Raw genomic sequence first — 27012 nt, 5'->3', positions numbered from 1 at the left:
TTGCAAAATTTGCCAGGTTAGGAAAGTTTGAACACATTTCTGTAGTTTTTATGTTTTATTACTAATAAAGGCGAATTTCCCTTTAAGCTGACACGACTGTTGCAAATGTATCTTAAGTATCTATTCTGGGCTCGCCAATTAAGCTAGAATTAGAAACAGTTAGAAACTGTATCTTTTTTGGCTGTTCAGTGCAGAGAAATCGGGACTTTCCAGTACAAACGAGGGACTACAGGTTGAGCTGTCAAAAGAGGGATTGTCCTGCTATAAATGGGGCAGTTGGGACAGTGTCTAAAGGAGTTTGAGAGCCTCTGGCTCACATGAAGGTCTGTACTCACAAGGACACATGCTAGGTTACATCAGCCAATGAATGTACAGAGCTGTGTCTTTTACTACCTACTTCCTGTTACAGAACCTGCATTACTTCCTGTCAGGTGATCTCTGACTGAGCACACAGACCAACACAAAATGGTGACTCGTGGTAAAACACTTAAAAGGGCAATGTTTACTGCCATGTATATGCCAATTTGATAAGATAATATGTCACTTATTGGGATATAAAACATCTGTTGGATGTGTAATCGTTCAGATTAAACTTTTCCTTTAATACCATGAATAATTGATATAATAAAATACCAGTGTTTCTGTATTAAATGCCCGGCTCTGTTCTTTCTAGTTACCTGTGTACATTTTCACTGTGAAGTATGAGATGCTCTAAGTTATTCAAGTCTTATGGTTATGCCAGTATATCCAATAATTATTTCATTCAGTTAAATTAAAGATTAAGAAAACTTTGTTTTCATTCTCTAAAATTACGTTAAATGACCCCCAGAACAACGTATCTTTTCCCTCCATTTAGTCTTCTCTATTAAATTGCATCTCTTTCAGCTACTTCCTTGTCTAAAGTGTAGCTCCGCCCTCTTCCTTCTCTTCCTGACTTCGAAGACCTCAAAGAGGTGCCTACTGGCCATGCTCATTGCCTCTGCTCCAATGAAAATCAATCAGGCATGCGCAGTAGGCACCTCTTTGGGGTTTTCATAGTCACAGAGGGATGGAGAGCTCAGGGGGTGGAGCTTCACACTAGACAAGGAAGTAGGATTGTAAATAAAAGGCTTACTTATCCTTTAAGGTACAATGCCCATTGCATGCTCGATGGAAACCGCTCTTATAAGAAAGAGAGATTCTTTAGCAGAGGAGGAAAAAAAAAAAGAAGAAGCTCTGTTGGTTGAAAGATTAATATTAATTTACAGGACAGAAAAATCAAAACCCGGCAAGCAAATAAAATGTAAAATTCATATATAAAGTCTTGGGAAGGGACGGCTGGTTAGAAGAGTGAAATATATCTGCAACTATTTTCTATGAACTCAGTAAGGAACCTTGACAGCCTGTGCCTTGCAGGTAGCGTGCATGTGAAAATACATCTCCATTTAAATGTAGATCTGCCGTTCTCTCCAGGGGCCCCTTGGTGAATCTTTTGATTGAGCTTCTTCTAACGAGAAGAAATGGCTGAAGATTTCCCAGCAAATAGAGATCCTTTAAGCTATTTCTAAAAATCATGATGTTTAAGGTTCATATAATCTTATTTTTTTTTTTGTACTGACTTTAAAATTCTTCATGGGCCGATAGTCCTTTAGTCAGTTCTGATTTAATAAAATTTATATATTATTTAGAAAAGAGCATATTCAACCTGCAGAGGGAATTCATCAAATTGGTGTTATTTGTCGTCGGTCGAGTAACACGTGGCAATGAATTGCAGAAATAATAATAAAAGAACATTACTGAAAAAGGCACAGACAAGTGAGGCAGTAGAAGGTACCGGGTGGGATGGACACAGGCCCATGGCCTGAGAACAGGGTGCAGATGTCGGCCCGACCCATGGGTAAACCCACAAGTCCCGGGAGTTTTGGGCCAAACCACACATCACTAATTTTTTTGTGTAGGCCAACACAATTACATTGAAAACCAGGCAACACAACCTTAGCCACACCCCATTTGGCTCAAACTACTTCCAATCTACCCATAACACCAAACAACACTCCCTGCCTCTTAATAGGACTTCACAGAATTTCAGGTTTTAATGCTTTCCAATGTGAGCAGGTAAAATTTTGGTGCAAATTCTGCCATTTCTGTTCTGGCCAATCCTTCACAGTGATCTGATTCTATATTGCTAGTGATAAAATGTAACATCCAAAAGATTGCCACCTTTTTCTAGCCCACAATCCCAACAGGGGGGCGGGCTGTTGACATCATGGGACAGATCTGGTAACATCACAGGTGGATCCAGTGATGTCACAAGGCAGGGCTATGACATGGCGATTGGCAATTTCCTAATTTCCACATTAATCTAGGAAAGTAGGCAATTGTGAGGCAGCCCTTCTGAAAACCAGGCTGTCCAGGTCAAAACCAGAGAGGTGGCAACCCTAAATTTCCCTCCCCTGATTGGCCGAAATGCGTGTCAGAGTCCCGTCTGGGTTACTGAAATCGAAAATCAGGTGGTCTTTAAATGAACAGCCCCTTAAAAAACAGACAATGTGTGTGCATGGCGGCTAATTGGTTAGGACTGCTGCCTTCCGGTGCCAGGATCTTGATTTCGATTCCAGCCAGGAAGGAAGTTTGCATGTTATCTCCATGTACTGTACAATGTATAAATGCCACACAGGCAGTTTAATTGGCTCCTGATGCAGTTGACCCTCATGTGTCTGAATGTGATAGGGGTTTTTGATTGCAAGCTCCACTGGGGCAGGGACTGATGAATGTTCTCTGGAAAGCATTTTGCATCAAGCCCATATATATCAAGGCTAATGATACATTTGAGTGCCGCACAGGTATCTCTTAATCTAAGCACAGGGTCGGACTGGGCCGGTGGGACACCAGGAAAAAACCCAGTGGGCCCCTCTGACCCAGACCCGCTTCCCAACTCATGGGTGCTGCCCCTTGACCTCCCACCCTGACCCTGATTGTGGCCTCAAAAAGAAAAAATATGTGTGGGGTTGTTCGGGGGGTGCGGGCACTGAGGTGACAGCCCTGATGGGCCCCAAGTCCGACACTGTCTAAGCATTGTTCTTGTCCAACATGAGATGTCTGTACAGTTCTAAGCACACTGCTGCATTGTAGCACTGGGGTTCTAGGTTCAATACCAGCCAGGGAACTATCTGCCAGTAGTTTATATGTTCTCCCTGTGCTTGAGTTCCCAGCAGGTACTCTGGCTTCCTTAGATTGTAAGCTCCACTGTGCAGTGAATGATGTATACTCTCTGGAAAGCAGCATAATGATAATCCATGCATACCTCCCAAAATTGTGGAAATAAAAAGTGGGACAAAAAAGTTGCCGCATGTAGCGTGGCGATTTTTTGACCACGCCCCTTTTTGTGGTCACACCCCCTAATAACCATGTTCATTTTACAAAATTTCGCAGATTATAAAAGTCTGAACATATTTCTATTGTTTTATTTTAGTTATTACAGTTTTGCAAATGAACGTGAATTGCCCTTTAAGCTGTGAGTCTAACTTCTCCCAAGAGACCTGTTATCTTATATTGTTACAATTACTTATTTTCTTATCTCAAAATTGTTACAAAACTATCTTATCAACAGCTGTGGCTGTTCTGTGCTCTCTGCCAAAAGCCAATTAAGTTAGAAGCTTTGTTTCTTTTTCTGACTGTTCAGTGCAGAGAAAACGATGACTTTCCAGTACAAATGCGGGACTGCAGGTTGAGCTGTCAAAAGAGGGACTGTCCCTCTCAAAACGGGACAATTGGGAAGTATGATCCATGCGGGTGTTATTTGTAAGCACTGACTTAACTCTGTAAGTGCCAGCAAGCTTTTTTAAAAAACTAAGAGATTACTGCTGACACTGGGCACATTCAAGGCAAGTGTGCAGGAAGAACACTCATATTATAAAATGCCCCTCATGGACATATACATTGACAACATTTCCCTAATTAGATCCCCTTTTTATAATTCTCTGCATCACTTTGTGTTAGTTTATGTTAGTGATTCAATCCAGCGTTACGACTAAAGCTCTTTGCCTTTGATAAATGTCATATTTTGCCGTTTTTGGCACACTTTCCTTCAATTTCTATATCAGCGTGGCCACAATCCCCCCGTGATAACTTAAACAGAGGAGGGGAAAGTACAGGGATTTTCTTTTTCCCTCAAACAGCTTTCCTGATGGGCAATCCAGTGGCAGTGCCTTTGAAGCGTATTTAATTGATTATCATAAATTTTTTTTAAAAAAAGGAGATGTAACAAGGGATCCAACACGATGTTTTAGAATATATCCGCCGCCCCGCAACGTTCTTGAGGGAAATGTAAGGTTGCAGAAGTCATTTCATGCCCTGTGTGTTTTTGAACATAAATCAGTGGAATAGTTGGAGAGTTATGATCGTGGAGATGGCTGGATAATAAACAGGGGCGGCATATTTCTACTTATCTCTATTGTGCTGGTTTTCGCGTTGGATTTGGGGCTAGTTATTAGCAATATGGTATTTACATTGACAAAACAAAAATCTATGTGTCTCTATAGTCATCATCATGTCAATTAAAGGAGAAGGAAAGGCTAAAATTAAATAAGCTTTATCAGAAAGGTCTATATAAATATACAAGTAATCCCTCAAAGTAATGCTGCTCTGAGTCCTCTGTCAAAAGAAACACCACATTTCTTTCCTTCTATTGTGTACACATGGGCTTCTGTATCAGACTTCCTGTTTTCAGCTTAAACCTCCAGGACTAGGGCTTGAGCATGCTCAGTTTGCTCCTCTCCCACTCCCTTCTCCCCTCCCTGCTGTAGTCTGAGCCCAGAGCTATAAGCGAGCAGGGAAATTCAGGCAGGAAGTGATGTCACACCTAGAAAATATGGCAGCTGCTATCCTAATGAAACAGACAGAGCTTCTAGAGCTTCTAAAGTATTCTACAGAATAAATAGTGGTATAGCTTGCACTATTGTGGCTAATCTATTGGCAATAAACTTCTTTGCTAGCTTTCCTTCTCCTTTAAAGGATCAGATGTGTTTTATGAGGAAGCTTTATTTGTGTTGCATCAATCTTTACTGTATATAATAAAGCACATTACATCTTGTAGTCACATTGTGACACGAATTCCCTGCTTTGTGATTTCTGAGGACCACCAAGCTTAGCAAAAAAACAACAGCTAGGGTTGCCACCTAGCCAAAATACCCATCAAGTAGGTATTTGCCATCAATTTGTAATACCCTCTAATTCCCTGATCCAACCCAATTCCTTTTTAAATGTACCTTCTCTGTCCTGATTATCCTTAATCTGACTCCATGAGCCACTCCTTCAAATCACTCATTTTCATTGGTCTGCTCCATGATGTCATTGACTCACCCCCTTTATTTCATCACGCTTCGCCTTTTCATAATTGCCCCACTGGTATTAACTTTTGGAAAGTTGACAACCATAACAGCATCCTAGAACACACTGAGCATGTGCAGTGCCACTGGCACTCAAAAGATAGCCCAAGATGTGGAGCTGCTGTGGACAATTTCAAAGGCCCAGATCATTACTGTTATAGGTCTGCTGAACCTTTGGGGTTAGTATAAATACAGGTATGAGAACTACTGTATTATCCAGATTGCTTGGGACCTGGGATTTTTTGCATAACGGATCTTTCTGTAATTTAGATCTTCATACTTTTAGGGGCAGATTTATCAAGGGTCGAAGTGAAAATTCGAATTAAAAAAAAATTAGTAAATTCGAATATCGAAATTTATCATAAACCATCTTTTTAAAAATGTGACTTCAACTATTCGCCATCTAAAAACTGCTAAATTGCTGTTTTAGCCTATGGGGGACCTCCTTGAACCTATTTGGAGTCAATTGGTGGACTTTGAAAAAACTTGAAATCGATTCGATCAAATACGATGTTACTTCGATTCGTACGACTTGAATTCGAACGAAAACGGCCTATTCACCCGAAACAAACCCCCTTTGTTTTAATAAATTTGACTTTTTTTTATTCAAAATTCTAATTTGAATTTTAATAAATTCTAATTTGAATTTTAATAAATGTTAAGGTTTTTTTTCATTCAAAATTCAACCCTTGATAAATCTGCCCCTTAGTCTATAAGAAAAACCGTTTAAACATCAAATAGACTCAATTATTTTTTTTTGCATCCAATAAGGATTAATTATATCTTAGTTGGTTGGGATCAAGTACAAGCTACTGTTTTATTAATAAAGAGAAAAAGGGAATCATTTTTAAAAATGTGAAATATGTGGATAACATGAAGTTTACTATGTGCTTACTGGCATATTAATTTTATACTGTACAAAGTCGATAAAAAGTTACAGGTGTGGGACCTGTTATCCACAATACTTGGGACCTGGGGTTTTTCTCAGTAGCGGATCTTTCTGTAATTTGGATCTTCATGCCTTACGTCTACTAGAAAACTATTTAAATAAACCCAATAGGCTGGTTTTGCTTTCAGTAAGGATTAATTATATCTTAAGATGGCCATACATGGGCTGATAAAAGATGTTGACAGTCCGAGTCGGCAGCTTATTGGCCTGTGTATGGGGCCCTCCGATGGTCTTCCCCGATCAATATCTGGCCGAAAGTCAGCTAGATGTCGATTGGATGGGACTAAAAATCCCGTTGGATCGTGGACCGCATCTGTTCGTTGACTGCCCGTTTACCCATCGTTATGATCCAATCGTTGGGCCCTAGGGCCCACGATCGGATCAGCCCGATATTGCCCACTTCAATGTGGGCATATCGGGGAAATTGCCAAACGAGTGGATCTCTCCGTGTATGGCTACTGTTTCATTATTACAGAGCTACTGTAAGTACAAGCTACTGTTTTATTATTACAGAGAAAAAGGAAATAATTTTTAAATATAGATTATTTGGATAAAATGGAGTCTATGGGAGACGACATTCTTAAATTCGGTTCCGGTTAACAGATCCCATACATATATTCTAGCACTTGAAACAAATACCCTCCATTTAGATACAAGTCCATTGTTTCTCAGCGAAATGTTATGCAAGAACATGTAATGAGTTTAGGGGTAATTTATTAATGCGATTGCCCCCTACCTACCCCTCTAGCAAAGGTATTCTCATGGAAATCAATATGCATGCGATAAGCCCAGTGATCCCCAACCAGTAGCTCGTGAGTAACATGTTGCTCTCCAACTCCTTGGATGTTGTTCCCAGTGGTCTCAAAGCAGGGGCTTATTTTTTAATTCCAGGCTTGAAGGCAATTGTTGGTTGTATAAAAACCAGGTGTACTGCCAAACAGTCCATGTAGAGGCTACCAAACACCCAATCCCAGCTCTTATTTGACATCACCATGGCTTTTTTCATGCTTGTGTTGCTCTACAAATCATTTTACTTTTAAATGTGGCTCACAAGTAAAAAAGGTTGGAGACCCCTGCATTAGCCTAAGTGGGCATTTTAGAAAGATAAACATTCTGCCCTCTTTCAATTTATTTGTTTGGATCCCTCGTTCCATGTAATTAACATACTTTTCCTTTTCATAATTTTACTAACCAAATCTCATTTTGCCTTTCTGTTGAACACGAGCGCATCTTTGCTGCATGCCTCATTGGCTAAATAGCATAGAATGCCGTACACAAGCAGCTGGAATGGTATTAGCCCCGTAGGGCTTTATCAGGGTATTGCTGGTCAGAAGGAATCGGCGTAGAATCCATTGCATCTTTCCTTAATTTCATTGTATAATTAGATTTTTAAACTTGCCACGTTAGTGTCCTATTTTTTTTTTATTAACCAATTGTACTTTTCTTTTTAATTCAAAAAACAAGTATTTTTTTTACACATATAATTAAGGCATGTCATTATAGATAAAGAAGAAAGTCGGTGCCTTAATCTTGTGACTGTGAAATCTCAGCGACGTGCAGTCTCATGGATAGTCGGGGATTCAATTCTCAGATTTTTGGTGCATATATATATATATATATATATATATATATGCAAAAATAGAAAAGTTCATTACACAACGTTTCGGCTCTAATACTAGAGCCTTCCTAGTATTAGAGCCGAAACGTTGTGTAGTAAACTTTTCTATTTTTGCGCCTTACAAGTCCTATGGGTGCGGTTTTTCCAGCATTTTGTCTTACATAATACCATTAACCAGCACCAAGGCGGTTGTTATATATTGCATGAGTGCTCCAGCTTGACGAACAATATATATATATATATATATATATATATATATATACTGTAAAATCCTTGACAAGAGCACCTGTTATTTGACAAGGAGTATGAGAATAAGGTTTAAAGGGGCCTTCCCCTATAATAATATGGGGGAAATGTAATAAAATTCACAAACAAAAAATTAGCGAATAAAGATTTTCTTGCCGCAATGTAATATTCTTCATTAGGCTTTTATTGCATTGCGAATCTTAATTGTGCAACTTTTGGAGCAAACGTTTTCATTAAGAAGTTTTATTACATACACTGGAGCTTATTATTACACTTATTACATGCACACTGGAGCAAGTTATAAAATTCACAATCGCTATCCTACTGTCATGTTCGCAAAGGCAAAATTGATCACTTTGCAAACATTTATTCACAATGCCAACAATTTTTGCGTAAGAGACCAATATTACACCCCCCTATATATATGAGAAACAACAAGAACTTATGTTAGATTGATGAGCAGAGGGGCTTGTGCTGGGATAAGGCTTTTAGACCCTATGGACAACATTATAATGGGCCTATTCTCCAAAGAAATACATTACTTGTTTTATGTTTGTTACTTCTTCAGGAATCAGGGACTCCTAGTGCACTCCATGTATTTCAGTACAGAAAGTGGGTTTGGAGTGTGTGCTGTTCCTGTCAATTACTCCTGGCAACCCACACGCAGAATTATTGCATACAGACTGGTATAATTCTGGTATAAACAATATTATTATTGGTTGAGCAAGTGCTCCCCTACCAAGTATTATGACTTGCAGGAAAAAGGAAATGGAGTTTTCCGCACACCGTTAGCAATTAAAATCCAAAATCTTTATTAAACGATAGTCATCGGCACACACAGCATCACACACGTATTATGACTGATTAACCTCTAGCACAGTGGTTGTTGGACTTTTTCATTTGAAGTCCCTCCTTTGAGAAACAACTTGTGTCAGAGAATCCCGAAGCTCCTAACAAGTTTACAGATTTTGGTGTACAAGATATGGGTGTATAAGTCATTTAGCCGCATCAGAACCAAGAATATCTGGGAAAAGAAATACATTTTCAACCAAAACCCAACCCAACTGACCTTCCAAGTGGCCTTTCAGGTGTATCTAGATGAACAAATACTCTCCCCAAATCTTATTCTATTCGGGCTGAACCTTTGTGCCCATTTCTCGAAGACCCCAGGGGATTCAACCCCGGGAGTTTGGGAACCACTGCTCTAGAATGATTATAACCAAAATAAAGAACTTAGTTAGTCTTGCATTGGTTTGGGTACCCACAGAATACCCGCAAAGTAGTTGGGGTTTGGGCAGAAACAAATGTGGGCGGTGCCTGAGTACACACCTCCTGAAGTTAAAACTAGTGTTTTCCCACTGTCCTGGTTAATCCGCCTCTGTAGTGACATCACTTTCACCCACAAGTGACAGCACTGCCAGTTTGTGTGGGTCCCAGGTCAGGCTGAACTTTGGGGTAGTTTGGGGTGTTTCCAGCAGTGGGGACTGGGCAGTTAATAGTGAGCAAGCGGATCTCGTTTAGTTCACAGCTAGCGGGCCTGGGTTCGGTTCGCAGTTAGCGAGTCCAGGTTGGGCACAGGTCTTCCCAACTGGACCTGCACAGGACTCATAAGTGAGCCATTTATTGACCCTGTTTAGTACATGTAATGTCATCATCCAACCTGGAACTCTGTAATACCCACACTCCCCCAATTTTCCCCAACATTGAGTGATTTGCTCAGTGGCTAATATCAAGTATGAGGATGATCTCTCTACTTGCTCTATGTGTGGTCAGCCTAAATCCAATACTTCTGTATCTGTTCACGCAATACTGAATCCTAAATGACCTTCCTGCCTATCTATATTCTTGTTGTACTGGACCTGGATGAAATGCTGAGTTAGAAGGGTAAATAGTTAGTCTGAGTATCAGTTTTATGGAAACACTGACGTTATTTTCTGTATTTTAAAGTTGATGATATGATCATTTTGGGTGGCTTGTCGAATCTAATTGAATAAATGCATCCATTTCATTTAACAAATTATCATTTTTGTACATTTTTTTCTCTCCTAACCACTGATAAATGTAGATTAAGTAGGGCTAAAACATTCACAGTAGCCATGAACATGCAGAGGCAATTTCAGTATATTTAATGTGACCTTTTGAGATCACTGAAAATGACCCTGCAAAATCCCATTAAATATATCTGAATCTGAGGCAGAAGGCAAGATGGTGGAGCAATATATTAGTGCAATTGGACACTCTAAACTAATAAATTCTTATTCAAGAAAGGAAATGTTGTGGACAGAGGAAGCAACGTTCAGCTTTATGCAGAGAATGAGTGGAAATTGAAGCAGTCTACTTTGTCTCATGTGTCTTTAAAAGTCTTCTTGTAGTGTAGATTTAAGTCCTTTTCTGGCTTCCTTTTGCTTAGGAAGAAAGCCAGCACTGGTTACACACCACCTTCAACTTGCATTATGGTAGAAGAATGCACTCCACCACATTGAGAAGTTAGAAGGATTCTGTCATAATTTTTATGGTGGCATTTTTATTTCTAGATTAAATTGTTCACATTACAAATAATATATAACATATATATTATAATACATTCATACATACAGTATATAACATATAACATTTTATTCCTGGACCAATATTCCTGTAATATTGGTGTGTAGGCAGCCCTCTCAGTGCATTGTGCCTGGTCATGTGCTTTCAGAAAGAGCCAGCACTTCACAATGGAACTGCTTTTAGATAAGCTGTTGCTTCTCCAACTCAATGTAACTGAAGGAGTCGCAGTGGAACTTGGATTTTTACTATTGACTTTACTTATATCTACCATCCATCTGTTATCTTGTGTCAGGGAGCTGCTACCTTGTTACCTTCCCATTGTTCTGTTGATTTCTATTGGAGGAAAGGGAGGTGGGTGATAACTCTTACTTGCAGTGCAGCAATAAAGAGTGACTGACGTTTATCAGAGAACAAGTCACATGACTTGGGAGCACCTGGGAAACTGCCAACATGTCTAGCCCCATGTCAGATTTCAAAATTAAATATAAAAAAAATCTGTTTGCTCTTTTTAAAAACTGATTTCAGTGCAGAAGTCTGCTGGAGGGAAGCAGCTCTATTAACTGATGCATTTTTGAAAATAAATAACAGAATCCCTTTAAAGGAAATTAGAATCAATCTGAGTGAGCTGGCAAGTATGCATTTATTGGGCCAATACATCTGTTCCATGTAGAGGTTTCAGCCAATTGGGTTAAGTCTGTTGGGGCACTTTGACAGGGATTTGAGCCTGATCTCATCAGTGGTGCCGTCACTATTCTAGTGCCCATGTGGCGTGTTAGGGAACCAACCATCATAACCTAAAATATTCAACAAGTGGCCAGCTAATTTTGGAGTCTACCTTGTGTTTTGGGAAAACAACCCGATTATATTATAATAAGAAGAAGTCATATTAGTTTTGGCCAGCCATAAGACATCCATAAGGAACATTACTAGGAGAATATTTTTTTATTGACAGACACTTGGCATTTAATGGGCATATTGCAGACTTTCAAAAAGTATCATACCTCTGGAATAACATAAGTTGGATTGATTCACAGATGCCACCTTGTTGCTTTTACACTTAAAAGTCCAACACTTCATTAACCTACAGTAGTCCTGCCGGACCCACTGCCGGTTTCTGACTTCCGGGCTGTCAATTTATGCCTGCCCCGCCCCTTTCATAATGCCACCGAGGGGCGGGCTTGGGTCTATAAATAGAGGGGACAGAGCGGAGCTGGGGTTCGGATTGGGAGGGGGTGGGTGCAGGGAGGGTACAGGTCTAGGAAAACTCGACCCGCACTTTACTAACCTACAGCCCTAGCATGGCCCAGATACTGGATGAAAGCTATAAATGTAGGAATATTATTATATATATATATATATTCTCTTTTTTGTTGTGTGGGTTCTGTACACTCTTTGCCAAAAAAAATGTGTAAAAAGCTGTGTAAAATAATTCGAGGATTTATCAAGCTGTGGTTTATTTTATGCCATGTAAATGCCAGATGTTACGCCATTATATTACACTGCTTCAGACCTTTGTAAGTTCTGGCGGAAGTTGGTCAAAGAAAAACATGAAAAAAATATTACTAAATTCTTACACAATGATGTCTGGCGATGTGTGGCAAATTATTCTGCCGCTTTTTACACCACATGCCAATGAGAATCTTTATTGAGGGAACCCTAAAGAAGGTCAAAATCTAAGTTTATTGTTTTATTAGGGATGCACCGAATCCAGGATTCGGTTTGGGATTCGGCCAGGATACGGATGAATCCTTGTGCCTGGCTGAACCGAATCCTACTTTGCGTATGTAAATTAGGGGCGGGAAGTGAAATCATGTGACTTTTCAAAACAGGAAGTAAAAAAAAGATTCCACTGTTTGCTTTCCCGTCAGTAATTTTTATATCTAAATTAGTATCCGGAATAGGTTCTCAGTGCATCCCTAGTTTGTATCACAACAGAATTGATTTTATATGTCCCTGTGGCATCCCTATGTAATGCATTTTCACCCCTGCCAAGGAAATCCATATAACTTGGGTCTTTGTAAGATTCAACTTGATGGACTTGTTTTTGATCAACTATAGTTTCTCTTTTTACATTGTATAGTCAAGAATTCTCGTTGTCTATGCATTTCCTGTTAGCAGTCACCAATAGGGATACACAAATTAGTAACGATTCAGCTCATTTCAATTTAAATAGCACAGTTCATGATGATTTGTAATGAATCAGCTTCCTCGCGGTCACGTACCAAGTGGAAATATTCATGCAGCTATTTACTGAGTCAATTCACTGCAGATCTTTATTGGTATGAATCAGCTTGCTCATCTGTGTTAGGGAAGCAGTGATAACAGGTGCATTCTGGATGTCACAGCAGGTTTAAAGGGCAAGTTGATATTCACCTTGCTTCTGTTTATGTTTTTAGAGTTTTCGTGTGGGCTTCTCGAATTGGACCCTGGCATTATGCATGTTCCCAGGGCAGCTGTAGATTACTGAGGGGGGGGGGGGTTATTCCAGATGGAAGATGGGGGTTTGTAGATGAGAATCCTGCAAAAAAGGAAAGGGTACCAAATCAAATGATCTGCCATTTGGTTTCTCATTGCATTTAAGGAGCGTGTTCGTTGGTAATAAATTATCTTACTCATTTGCATGACTCTGCTTGCTCATGGGTTGGCAATTGACTTCTACAAAAACTGTCTGTGGACGCTTGCTGGATTCAGCCAATCAGAGCTGCTGAAATCTGTCAGTGACTCACAGCAAGTCTGAGTTGGTTGCACCTGGAACAAAATGTTATATAAACATATAAACGACTGCAAGAAAAAAAAATTATTGACCACATATTAAATAAACAATTGCTATGCTTTGGTGGAGTTTTTGGAACAGCAACAAATTCTATTATTGAAGCTCCAATAAAGAGCACAACCTTACTTTATAACAGGACGTTCCACTTAATCAGGGACCACATTTCACAGAAATCTGGCTTTGTATTTCTTAGTATTACGAACCCTGGACAAAGGGATTAGATAGGTGCAAAGCATTGTCAGGAACTATTCTTACCCCCTTGCCAGGCACGTGTACTTTCTTCTTGGAATAGTGTAAAGTTGCCCGGGGTAGCTCTGCTCCCTCACGCCTGGCACCAACTCCACTGAAATGTGATGCTGTTGGTTTTCAGTAAAGGTTCCTTTCTGCCGGGCTGCAAACAGACATCAGCTGCTTGTGTGTGTGTATCTACATAAATAGTGAACACATCAAGCTGCTCATTGAACAAGCTTCTAGTCCTGCCAAGATCGCCTCTCTCTCCATATAGGAAGTTTCTATTATCTCGGCAGATTTTAGTCTGGTGTCTGTGTAATCAGATCAGAGCTGGGGCTACAAAACACTTTCCTCGAGACAATGTGTCCTTGAAACTGCACCAAACTCTTGGAAGACCAGGTAAGTAGGGTCGATTTAGGCTGCGGAATGCAATGCACCTATTCAAGGGAATGTGATTGTGAGACAGGGGTTGTAGGGGGAGAAGAATAATGATTAAAGTTGGCATGTTCAGTAGTGATTTTGTTTAGGGTTCCATCCTGAAGCTGTCTTTGCTGCTCTTTTTGTCGGTGATGTTATGGATAGCTCGCGTTTTCATTTGTGTTTGTAGAGTTGCCACGTCCCTCATTTAAACAATACTGAATCCATAAACTGCATGTCTAATAAGCAATTCTTTTAGATTATCTGCCTAATTGATATCTGAACATACCCTTCTCCTGCCCTTTCTCTTACCACCAGTCAGGTAGGAAAGGGCTGCCGGATTTAGCCAAATGTGTCTGGTTTCAGTCTTGGAGGCTGTTTCTATATAGGTACCCAACTGAAGCTGCTGTCTTAGACATGAACCCTGGGCCACCTGTATAGAAAATGCACCCCTTCACATAGGATGTGGATTACAGAGATGCCAACCTGGATCTTGAGTGTATGGGTGATCCAAGATCCTTTTGTCAGGTGATAAGGACAGGGCTGCTTATATATGGCACAAGGTGCAAATCATAACCAGATGCCGTACAGAATTGATCTTAATGAGCATATGGGGGCATGCATTTCTGCCCCTTAGGGCTTTTGCACTTCTGCCCAGGGTCTAAGTAAATGACCTCTAATATTAACATATTAACCACCCCTCATCTCATTTACATTAAAACTTTTGCAACATGTCCATTACCGTTACTTTGCTGAGGTTGCAATTTCTCCCCCTCCCTTCCTCTCTCTCTCTCTTTTTTTAAGGACTATTGGTATTCCATCCACACGCTGCTAAATAAATGCACACAGGATAAAGGCAAGGTTTAAGAGGAGATAGCTTTATTACCCCTGAAAGCTTGCAGGGATGCACTACAACAGATAAAACACCCCTATCCAGACTTATTTCTGCCCTCTTGCCTTCTGCTCCAAGTACGAAGCAGCTGATCATTCCTGGGGATCCACACATTTTTCATATAAAACAATTGTCATGCTTATAAAATTAATTTCTCCCAGGTTACTTTGATTGATAGCTATATTGCTTTTTTCTTAAGAGCTTCCCCCCCACCCCTCTATGAATCCTGTGGACCGGCTGCATTCCATTTAACTAGTGAATGTAAAAAAAAGCCAGTAACCATGGATTCAGGCACCACTAACTGCCGAACGCAATGACTTGTTGTAAACAATACAAATGAGCCCGGGTAGCAGAAGCAACCAAACATGAAATGATTTTAATAGAAATTACGGTAAAGGTCATGTGACACACTCTCTGATTGTTGCCTTGAATTAACTGCATAAAAGCCCTTGTCGCTGGTGAGCAAATCGCTCATTCTTTAGCTCGGTACAAACTCACAATCTGTTCCCTTTATGTAAAGCAGGGTATTTTCCCTTCTTTGTTGTGTAATACAGAGGAATCCACTACTTACATGGTAATGATTCAGTATTACAGAGAAGTGGTGTATAAGCAAAACCTTCTTTATGAGCCCCAACATTTGGCAAGATGAATTGTTTTGAGTGTTGAACTTGATCAGGGCATCTATTGGGCTCCTCTGTACTCCAGAACCCATCTTGGGCTGGTTCTGCTGTGTTCATGTTATTTGCTATAGAGGGATGAAAAAACATTTTTATTTGGCAAAGTGAGTAAAGAATTAAGTTAGTATTTGCCACTTTAACAACTTTAGCAACGGCCTCACTCACAGCCTTCAGCATTCATTATATTTGAAAATTCGGAAAACCACAAGCAGAGAAGGAGCAAACTTAATTTTAATGATTGACACAGCTGGTTCTCTATGTCCATCCAAGTGACACTATATAAATGGATCATTATCATACCTTTTTACATTAAATTGAACTAATGGGACATGTTTTGCCACTGGGTAGAGTCATGCAGTATTCACAGACGATCAACAAAAATTCAGGAATTTTACAAAGTTGCAGGTTGGAATTGCTTTGTTATGGGTTAGGGCAGTGATCCCCAACCAGTAGCTCGTGAGCAACATGTTGCTCTGCAACCCCTTCAATGTTGCTCTCAGTGGCCTTAAAGCAGGGGCTTATTTTTGAACTTCAGGCTTGGAGGCAAGTTTTAGTTGCATAAAAATTAAGTATAATTAAGTAGAGCCTCCTGTAGGCTGCCAGTCCACATAGGGGCTGCCAAATAGCCAGTCACAGCCCTTATTTGGCACCCAAGGGACTTTTTCATACTTGTGTTGGTCCCCAACTCTTTTTACATTTGAATGTGGCTCAAGGGTAAAATAGTTTGGGGACCCCTGGGTTAGGGGGTCATGGTTTGTGTTGCAAATCTCAATGTAGGCCTTTCTGTCTCACTTGACACCTTTTTCCATCCTCCAGGCCTCCATACATACAGTAGGCCAGTAAGCCTGTCAGCCCCTCCAGACCAAGTCAGGCAGCTTTATTGGCCAGCTTAATTTCTAGTGTGCTTATCTCTTTTAATTAAATGACACCAAGTCAACGGGACACCAAATGGAAAGTGTTAAAGAAAAAACAAATAGTAATTTTGTTGTATTGGCGGAAAAATGAATTTTTTGAAACCAGAAGGGCACCTGAAATATTAGAGACATCATTGTTAGTGGTGATCTATAATAAGAACACATTGAAGCCTCTTGAAGGCTGCTTAATTAGTATGTCACCCTGAAGGTAAAAAAGTGTGTGATGCCAGGTCCCAGCCTGCTATGTGGGAGTTAGTTTCAAAGCCTTAATTTTTATTTTTAACAACATTTGAGATGGGGAATCTATGTAAAGCGATACCATGTTCCTTAAAAAATGACTTGTTCTAAACAGCAATTGGAACCAGGGGTAACATAGAAGCAGGTAGAAGCAACCCCTGTGGTCCATTAAGATAAGCCACTTCCTTTGCCACCATTGCCATGGTCCTCACAACTTCCTCCTCTTTCAATAAAGCCACAGCCTGATCTACCACCAGTTTGTCTCAACATCCAGGACATCAGGTTCTTTTTGGGTCTGTGAATAGGGATTGCTTTGTCTAATTCAAGGTAATATAGCAAGTGTGCTAACGGTTATTTAACAGTTTCTATCTGTACAAACCCCTTTAACTGTTCTCTAAGCAATAATCCATCTGGTCTTCTGCTTACCCATATCTGTATATATTATCATTCTCCCAGTTTCCTATAGTAGTACCCTTTCTGTTCAGTCTTTGGATAATACCACCTCTGTATAATGACCCAAACCATTAATGCCAAAGAAAGACAGAATAAAATCACTCTAATTTCCACCATATGGATGTGACTATATCAGCTCCATCTTTCTTTATATCAGTGAGCGGCTTTTGCTCCAGACAAGTTTTGTGGGGCCAAGACACTGTTTAATTACCAAACATAAGATGCTTCCCCAGGTTCTTGAAACATCCTTCTTAATGTCTTCTTTTATTACACTGGCCTCTTCTTTTTTTCCTAATTTTGCTGATCTTTGATGGTCTTTGTACAGAAGGCTTCATAGTCAATGCGCCTACCACCTTCTCCTGCGCTTTGCTTACTCACATAATCATGTTATACATTTCTAAGAAACAAGAGAAAGAGAGAGAAGCCCATGCAGAAGGTCAGATGGCCCATACTCAATGTCACACAGGTGCCAGTGTCTCTTCTAATTTGCAAACCTTTAGCAATCTCTGTGCTCACTCTTTTAAAGGGATGCACTTGTCTCTTAAAATAACATCACCTCTGCTTTATCCGCAGTACATGGTGAGACCAAAACAGCTGCAATGGGAACGTAGTTGGTCTCCCTGCAGTTTATCAACCTTCTGCTTGTTCGTGTGAACAATCAGTTGTCTTTAAAGAAGCCTTTGCACTGCAGATACAATACCACCCTACTAATAGTATCGAGGGGGGGTTCTTTGTATTCTTCAATGCAGTTTCATATTTATGAATAGTTTATAAAGCTATGGAAATTTGCAGGTCCATACAGCAATATATGACAAGGTCCAATGAGTACCTATAAAGGAAAAATGCAGTATTAATGACCTTTCTAAACTAAACTTTGATGCCCTGGCAACATCAACAAAGCTGGCATTCATAAGCAAGTTCAGTACTTTATTTTTGACAGTTGCTGGCAACATTAGAACATCATGTACTATAGCTCGTTGCGTCGATCATTGTCGTGTAGATTCTTAAAACAGAACACATTTTTCAGCAATATATGTGTTGACCATGCCGACAGGGTTCTTTACACGTAAAGCCTTTATATCTGTCAATAGCTGCAATGACTTTAATTCGGCACAGTCAGTAAACAAAACATACTTGGCAAAAATGATATACAATTTTCAGGGTCACGGGACCATTACATCATACAAGAAGTGGACTTTTATAGTGTGCACAGGGTGCTGCACCCACCGTAGATGGCCTCCATTATAGGCATGACTATTACAGATCTACTGCATTGTGAGAACCACTTGCCTACAAGTTAGGGATGTACCGAATCCAGGATTTGGTTCGGGATTCTGCCAGGATTCAGCTTTTTTCAGTAGGGTCCGGCCAAATGCTTCTGCCCGGCTGAACCAAATCCTAATTTGCATATGCAAATTAGGGACAGGAGGGAAATCCTGTGCCTTTTTGTCAAAAAAAAGGAAGTAAAAAATGTTTTCCCCTTCCCACCCCTAATTTGCATATGCAAATTGAGATTCTGATTCGGTTCGGTATTCGGGGAATCTTTGGCGAAGGATTCGGGGGTTTGGTCAAATCCAAAATAGTGGATTTGGTGCATCCCTACTACAAGTATATGTTGTGAAGAGAGGCCAAGCACGGGGGACTGATTTCAGGTCTTACTTCTGTGCAATTGGTATGTTATACAAATCAATAACATTTCCAGGGGTAACAATTTTCTAGGGGTTCAAGTAACAAAACAGTCTTTCCTTGGAAATTATTGAGAGTTGATGGTAATATATGTACAGCATTTTTTTTAATGTCCGAATCAGAATGTCACAAGATGCGAGTGGCAGTTTGTAACAGTGATAGGACATCCTTGTCCTATATTATTAAAGTGAAAATGAAAATTTTATATAAGCTTTGTCTCACTGAAATAATAAACTTTCTAGATGTAATCAATTAAAAATTCTTTACGGTTTCTGAAATAATGAAACAGAAATATAGTATGTCTCTCTTCATGCAGAAGTAGGAGTCAGAATTTGCTTGACGGGTAGGTCTAATATATATTTTAGGGAGGGCCTTTCCTTGCAGATTTGTTAGCGCTAACTCAAAGAATTCACTCTAGCACAAACACAATTTAACAAAATAACTAACTCCAGCACTGATCCTGCATGTAGAGAGAAATAGTATTTCTGGTTACTTTAAAAGATTGAGTTCTAATACATCTTCTAGGCAAAGGAACTTGCCCAAAGTATGTATTAGACCAATATGTCAATTAAAATCTGACTGCAACTCCTGCTGAAGACAGAACAACGAGAGACAGATTGATGAGAGGTGGACAGTGAAGGGTAACTTGATTTTTTTCAAAAACAGTACAGATTTTTATAATTGATTATATTTAGAAAGTTTCTTATTTCAGGGAGATGAAGCTTATATTACATTTTCATTTTCACGATAATTTCCTTTTAAAGGGAAAGAACACTTTATAGAATACATTTGGACTTCTGCATACATTTTAGTTAGGGTTCCAGTTGAGGAGCCTGGAGGTTGAACGTGTTCTTCATGCCCCCTCTAAATGCCCCTTCAGCTGAATTTTTGTTGAAACTCCACAGTTTTGACATTTCCTATAAAATGGTTAAATACATTTTTGATTACCCACTAATTTGTTGCATGAAGTGGTTACAGCTTTATTATTTTTACTGTAACATTACTGCCTAGTTTGAATTTAGCCTATTACTTGGAATGGTGGTTTTTTCCCAGAGGTTCTTTTGCCATTATTTTGGTTGCTCCCCTCAGCAATTTATTATTACATTTAACCATTTTCTTAATTTGGCAAAATATCTGGAGATTTTTTTACTGTTTCTTTTCCACATTTCTATTATATTTTTTTTGTATTCTTTCTGATATTGTTAGAGAGTATGGTGCTATAGCAAATAGATTTCATTGGCTTGAACTGTTTTAGTATTAATGATTTTCTAGTTCTTTACTGCACATTTTAATTATTACTTTTATAAAATGCTAAATCAATTTTAAGCCTTGGTAATTATAATAATGATTTCATGGTGGAATTATGCAAATAAAGCTATTGCAAGTAGAGATCCTAACACAGATGGGATGTTCCTCATGATAAAGCAAAGATCTAAGCTATTCTGTTACCATATTGTCATGTTGAAGGTCCATGAGCTCAGAGTTGGGGGCAAACATTTGCAATGCATAAGAGACCTCTAGCTATTAAATGTACATGCCCTTATTGGATCTATTTGATCCAAAATTTGCCGCCTTAGACGTTACAGTACCTCATGTTACAATAACCCACGGAGTGATGAAGTTGGCAACATTCTCTCTGAACACTATTCCAGTATTCAACAACAGAGAAATATTAAGTACTACAGGGGACATGGGGAATAAATATGTAATGAAGGTAGATGTAGAATATGCTACTTAATGGTTGCACTCCAAAACTGGCTTTTAATTCTGTCCTCTAATTGTTTTCTCTATTTTCTCTTTGTTTTACACATAAATATTTAAGATTTGAAACATTACAGCCACAGAAGAATGGCATGTTTGCAATAAAAAAGCAAACTGCTTGTTTTAATGAGGATTCCTAAGGGGTGGTTGGCGGGTAAAAAGCATTGCATTATCCGTTCATCTTGTTAAGCTTGTTTATCCAGAATTGGTCAGGACGCTCGCTAAATGCAGCACAGTGTTTAATAAAATGAACTGTATGCATAACTAAGAATACATTTCAGACATGTAATTGATGCTGTATACTTCTGGAATATTTTTATGTAAAATGTAGATTTTGTGTAAAAATGTCCCCCCACAAAACATATTCTACTTATTTTGAAAGGACTGAATCCGTAAAAATGTATTTTGTCTGAATGTTTTTTTTAAATGAGGTTTTAATTTTAGTAAATATTCTATAAAATTTGCAGATTTAAAAGGGCTCATGTACTCAAATACAGTAGTTGTCATCAAAATTTAGTGTACAACCATTTTAATTAAAGGAACTTGCATCAAAATGCACTCCTTGTTCTTCTCTTTAGTTGTGCTTGGTGCCGCTCAGTCCTTCCTGCCTTCTGAATCGAGTGCTACTGTGCCTATTGACATAAGGGAACATTAGAGCTAACACCACCTCCTGGCCAGGCAGGAAATGTTTGGGTAAGATTTGGAGAGAATGCTTATTTACACTCCTAGATAAGGGTTCCCTTTGCGCCCTTCACCAATAGACAAAGAACACTTGTCGCTAAAGAATCGGGTGTAGATGTCAATCACATACCGAACACTGGAAATTATGCCAGCTGGACCTCTGTGGAATTGATATAAAATGAATGGAAACAGTTTTTGGTAAATTGCATAAGCATTGTTACCAAAGTGGCCCTGAAATTCTGGGGAAAAAAGGCCTTTTTGGGGAAAAAATATGGCGTTTGCGCTTAATATTACTCACTGTACTTGCAGATGTATGTGCGCCCTCAAGGGTAAATCTTCAAACTTATCATCAATTCCTACACATAAATCAGTTTGTGGTGGGTTTTCTTTTATGTTTTAAATTGTTTAGCATTTCCATTGAATTTGTAATTCCCAGCACATAGACTGGGGGGGGGGCAACAATCATTTAAAACGTATAAACAGCAAAAATGATTTGACCCCCTTGAATTGATTTACACAACTGAAATTCAGAATTCAAGAATTGTTACATAGTAACATAGTAACATAGTAAGTAAGGTTGAAAAAAGACACATGTCCTTCGAGTTCAACCTTTTTTTTTTTTTAACTACCTATCTGCCAGTGGATCCAGAGGAAGGCAAAAAACCCATCTGAAGCCTCTCCAATTTGCCTCAGAGGGGAAAAATTCCTTCCTGACTCTAAAATGGCAATCGGACTAGTCCCTGGATCAACTTGTACTATGAGCTATTACCCATAACCCTGTATTCCATTACTTGCTAAAAAGCTATCCAACCCCTTACAATTTCTATATACACATGTAACATGCACCTTTAAGTGATATTTTTCAGCAATCAAAAAGTTTCTCTTATATTTAAAAAATATACCGTGAAGTTCATATTATACTCACTCTTTTATCTACTCTTTCTTATGGTATCTTTTTGCAATTTTCTTCATTGTATTTATATACAGTATATATATATATGTGGTTTGAGGAGATAATTATTGATGGAAGATATCTCTTCTGTTTTTGAACGTGAAAGTCATATCAGCTTTTTAGCAAGTAAATATCAAAGAACAAAATGAGGGAACTTACACAACCCTCCACTCTTGAACTCACTTTTGAAGGTAATATTGTATATCACACGGTTATATGTTCTTTGTTATTGTAAGAAGGGACATGGGTGAAAGTGAGCCATAATTAACTGCTCTTGCGAACCATAATTAAGACCATAACTCAACTCACTCTGGTTTATAATTACATTCTATAATCACGGCTGAAATCATGGAAATTAATTGGGGATTTTATTGGGGGTATAATTAGGAAGCAGAAGGGGTCCCACTTATGGATCAAAGGAGTATTTAATTATAGACAATACATTGATGCCATTCACACCCGGTTAAAGATGCTACTGGCAAACGTATCATTGACTGGTGGACAAGGTGTTGAACAATCTTCTCTTTTCTCAGCTTGGAATTTGTGTGGGTGGGCTGCAGTTTATAACAACATTAAAATTCCAGCCCTAGAATGCTTTACTGATCTATATATCCTTAAAGATGTATATGTCTGCTGATATTTTATTTCTGTTTTTGAATCTACTTTCCCCATAATCTAGACCTCACTGCAATTGAAACCATCTAACCATTTAAATTTACATGTTGATGGAATTAATGGGATATGAGAAAACCATTCATTAAATCTCATCATTTTTATGTCAGCTGTCACATGACACATTCATTTATGACCCCTTATTGAGTTGTGTAGATGGTGCTTTCTGCTTCTGTCTCAGTGTCTACTCCTATCAACAGATTTGCTGGTATCAGGGAGATGCCTTATGGCTCCCATACATGTAAGCCAGCAGCTTATTGCCCAGTGTATGGGGCCCTCCCAGGGGCTTCCCCGATCAATATCTGTTTGAAAGCTGGACCAATGTCGATCAGCTAGGCTTAAAAATCGGGGAGAGATCTGCTCGTTTGGCAACCTCACCAAAAGAGCGGATCTCCATATGTATGGCCAGCTTTATTCCCTTTAGCCAGACCTATCTTCTTCTAAACCTTTCTGGCTTAGATATCAAATTGTCAAGATTCTCCATCTAAAATGTTGAAAGATATTTTGTCATGGACCTTATATCACGTTTTCTTTCTACAATGTCCCCAATCATTCTCTAGCTCTCCAATTCTCATGTTTTCTTTAAAGGTCTTCTTTGTTTATAGTATGATGTTTATTGTAATGTCAGTGTAAAGTTCTGTGTGTAAAAATAGGGTGCTGAAGTTCCTACAAACCTCCTAGAGTCTCCATTGTGTCCATTGTGTCCATCTAACTTCTTAGAATTACATCTTCCTTTTAATTAAATATGTTAATATTTAAGATGTATGGTTCACTATGTTGAAACAGTTATGTTGACTGTGATCTCTTACACCTTGGTTTATAGATCAACTGTAATAAATATATCGCCCTGAGGAACTTGAGCAAGGGGGTTGAAACATTAATTAAAGGGGTTCTTTTAAGTCTATGCTTAAACAAAAAGTTTTAATTATCTCCATGTCACAGGAGCGAGCGAATGTCTTCAGATTTATTTATTTTGAATTTGTGTTGCATGGGTTCATGTTATAAGGATCCTGCCAGGCACTGTAAATAATATTTTTGACATTTAAGAATATATTGGTTTATAATAAGATTTGCAATTTTGCATGGAGCTTACAAAACTTTGGACTGAAGCTACTGGGATTCAAATATCTTCATGAAGACGGGAGAGATGGCACTGTAGCAACAGAGACGAGGTTTTTTTAAAAAAAATAACATTTTGACAATGTCAGACTGAAGAAAAAGGATCATTTTTTAATTATTATATTGTTCATGCTCTAAAAGTTGAGGATACTTGTCTATAGATGAATGCATTTGATAATGATAATATATTTTAGGCAGAAGCTCAGCCATGGTAAACTGACTGCTGTGCTATTCAAATTTTCCAATATACAGTATATACAACACAACAATTAAAATACTATTTAACAACACTACCATTATGAATTAGCTTTGCATTCTTTTAGTCTTTATTGTTTAATATTGACTAAGGAATTTCTGCTGAGTTTCTTCCAGTCCAAAATAAGGAAACCTATTGTGTCAAACAAAATAAAAATCCCAACACATTTCATGCATGAAATGTGTTAGGTCATTTCCTTACATGCCCATTAAATGCCATATCTTTTTCTGTTTGATCCTTATTTAGAATAAATTGTTGCAATTTACTTTTTGAGACTATATTATTGGATTTCTGATTTCCCTTGATTTTTAATCTTTAGTAAGAGACAATTTCATCATCAGTAAATAGACATGCATTAAAAATTAAATGATAGTATGCATGTAAGAGGATAGTAACGGTTTCAGGATTATGTATTTTTGTACAGAGGAGTTAATGAGCCATAAAGCTAATATTTCTAGGTATATTTCCGTTTGTGGTCCAACATTTTGTCAGCCCTTACCTAACATTACTCTGCTATCATTACAGAAGAATGCAAGTAATGAAATAAGTAACCCCTAGATCAACCCTAGAGCCTGGTGGCAAAATCTGATGACAGGTGATATCGCCAGTACTTTACTGATAAATTGTCATTCATAATTAAAAATTACTTTAATGACCCAAGGGATGAATAACTTGACCGGTGCCATCTACTGTAGATGCAGCCTTTCAGTCATCAGGCCTAAGAATTACGCCTCTCAAATTCCAGGGTATGTGGCATGGTAAAGATGATCCAAGATTTTCATTCATTCATGAAAATGGGAATCATATATATGTTCATTATTATTTTGGAGAGTTGTGTGGATTTAAGTGGTCTTAAAGGAGAGGGAAAGGATAAAATGAAGTAAGCTTTATCAGAAAGGTCTATATAAATACAAAAGTAAATCCTCAAAGTAATGTTGCTCTGAGTCCTCTGTCAAAAGAAACATCACATTTCTTTCCTTCTATTGTGTACTCATGGGCTTCTGTATCAGACTTCCTGTTTTCAACATCCTCCAGGGCTAGGGCTTGAGCATGTTCAGTTTGCTACTCTCTACCACCCCCTCCCTTTCCCTCCCTTCCTGCTGTAATCTGAGCCCAGAGCTATGAGTGAGCAGGGAGAGACTCAGGTAGGAAGTGATGTCACACCAAGCTAATATGGCAGCTGCTATCATAAATAAACAGAGATAGCGTATATAGTTGTTCAATCAGATATGGTAAAACATTCTGCAGAATTAATATACATCATAACACAGTAGGAGAACTATGAGATATTATATGGGAGATTGTGGCCAGGCAGACTAAGATAATAGCATCTGTAATGGAAACTTCAACTCTCACCCAAGATGGCGTCCAAGATGGCAACCGTCTGCTCCACCGCATGGCTCCTGCCGGGCGCTTTCCTGTGACATCAGCGCCTTCTCCATCTAGGATTGGTCGCCGGCGACGGAACGGACGCCGGCGTCAGAATCGGGCGCCGGCGTCAGGACGTCAGCGTGGGGACGCTGGCGTCAGCGTCTGACGCCACCGCGTCAGCGTCTGACGCCAGCGCGTCAATATTTTGGCGCCAAGACTTGGACTATTTAAACCCCATTTCCCCTGTCTTCATTGCCCAATTATAGGTTCCTTTGACTAGTGTTCCTGGGTGTGACTTCTATTCTGATTATTCGTGTATTGACCTTTGCCTGTTTCTCGTATCTCCATTGTCTGCCGCCTGAATTGATCTTTTGCCTGTACCTTGACTACTCTTCTGGATAAACCCTTTTTGTACCTCGAACCCGGTTGTGTCTCCTCTTTGGTCCACTACTATTACTGCTGCGCCTTCGGCCCATTACAGTATAATTGGGCCATGGACCCTTCGGAGGAGGCCCAAGCACCTCTTGATGTCGGAGGGGCTATTCGTGGGTTGGCTTCTCGTATGAAGACTTATGAAGCTCAACAATCCCATTTTGGCCAGGCCCTCGAGGCGATTCTGGAGAAGTTGACTGCTCTGTCTCCCGTGGTTCCGCCGGTTGTGCCTGCTCCGGCCATACCTATTCCGCTCCAGGTTTCTGAGCCTCGTATTCCTGCTCCACCTCTCTTCAGTGGTGATCCTGAAGCGTGCAGAGGCTTTATTAACCAATGCGAGATTCAGTTTGCCCTGCTTCCTGGTCAGTTCGTTTCTGAACGTGCAAAGGTGGGTTATATAATCACTCGTCTGCAGGGAAAAGCTTTGGAGTGGGCATCACCCTTTTGGGAAAAGGAGGATCCGCTGATTGACAACGCCAGGGCGTTTGTCCAAGAGCTTCGCACCGTGTTTGATGCTCCAGGTCGTGCCACTGCATCCTCCGCTAGGCTTTTTCAACTGCAGCAAGGTGTTCGCTCTGTCTCCGAGTATGCCATTGAATTTCGCACCCTGGTGGCGGAGACTTCTTGGAACAACGACGGTTACCATGCTGCCTTTTACAATGGTCTAGCCATGCGGATTAAGAATGATCTGGTGTCCCGTGAAATTCCCCCCAGATGGGAGGACCTGGTCGCTTTGGCAGTGAAAGTGGATACTCGCCAGCG

General features: G+C 39.4%; 1 protein-coding gene across 2 annotated transcripts in view; it reads left to right on the top strand.

The window, feature by feature from the left end:
• Positions 1–27012, top strand: part of esrrg.L (estrogen related receptor gamma L homeolog) — a 460320-nt gene that overhangs the window by 9340 nt on the left and 423968 nt on the right. The window contains exon 1 of one of the 2 annotated variants that reach the window (XM_041562544.1): positions 14042–14129. The exons of the other annotated variant lie outside the window; for it this stretch is intronic. The gene's annotated coding sequence lies outside the window, so the exon portion shown is untranslated. Of the gene's footprint in view, positions 1–14041; positions 14130–27012 lie in introns of those variants that run through there. 2 annotated transcript variants of the gene reach the window in all.

The sequence above is a fragment of the Xenopus laevis genome, chromosome 5L (genome assembly GCF_017654675.1).
Source record: "Xenopus laevis strain J_2021 chromosome 5L, Xenopus_laevis_v10.1, whole genome shotgun sequence".
Lineage (NCBI taxonomy): Eukaryota > Metazoa > Chordata > Amphibia > Anura > Pipidae > Xenopus > Xenopus laevis.
Note: the sequence above shows the minus strand (reverse complement) of the source record. Positions and strands in the feature narration are given on the sequence as shown.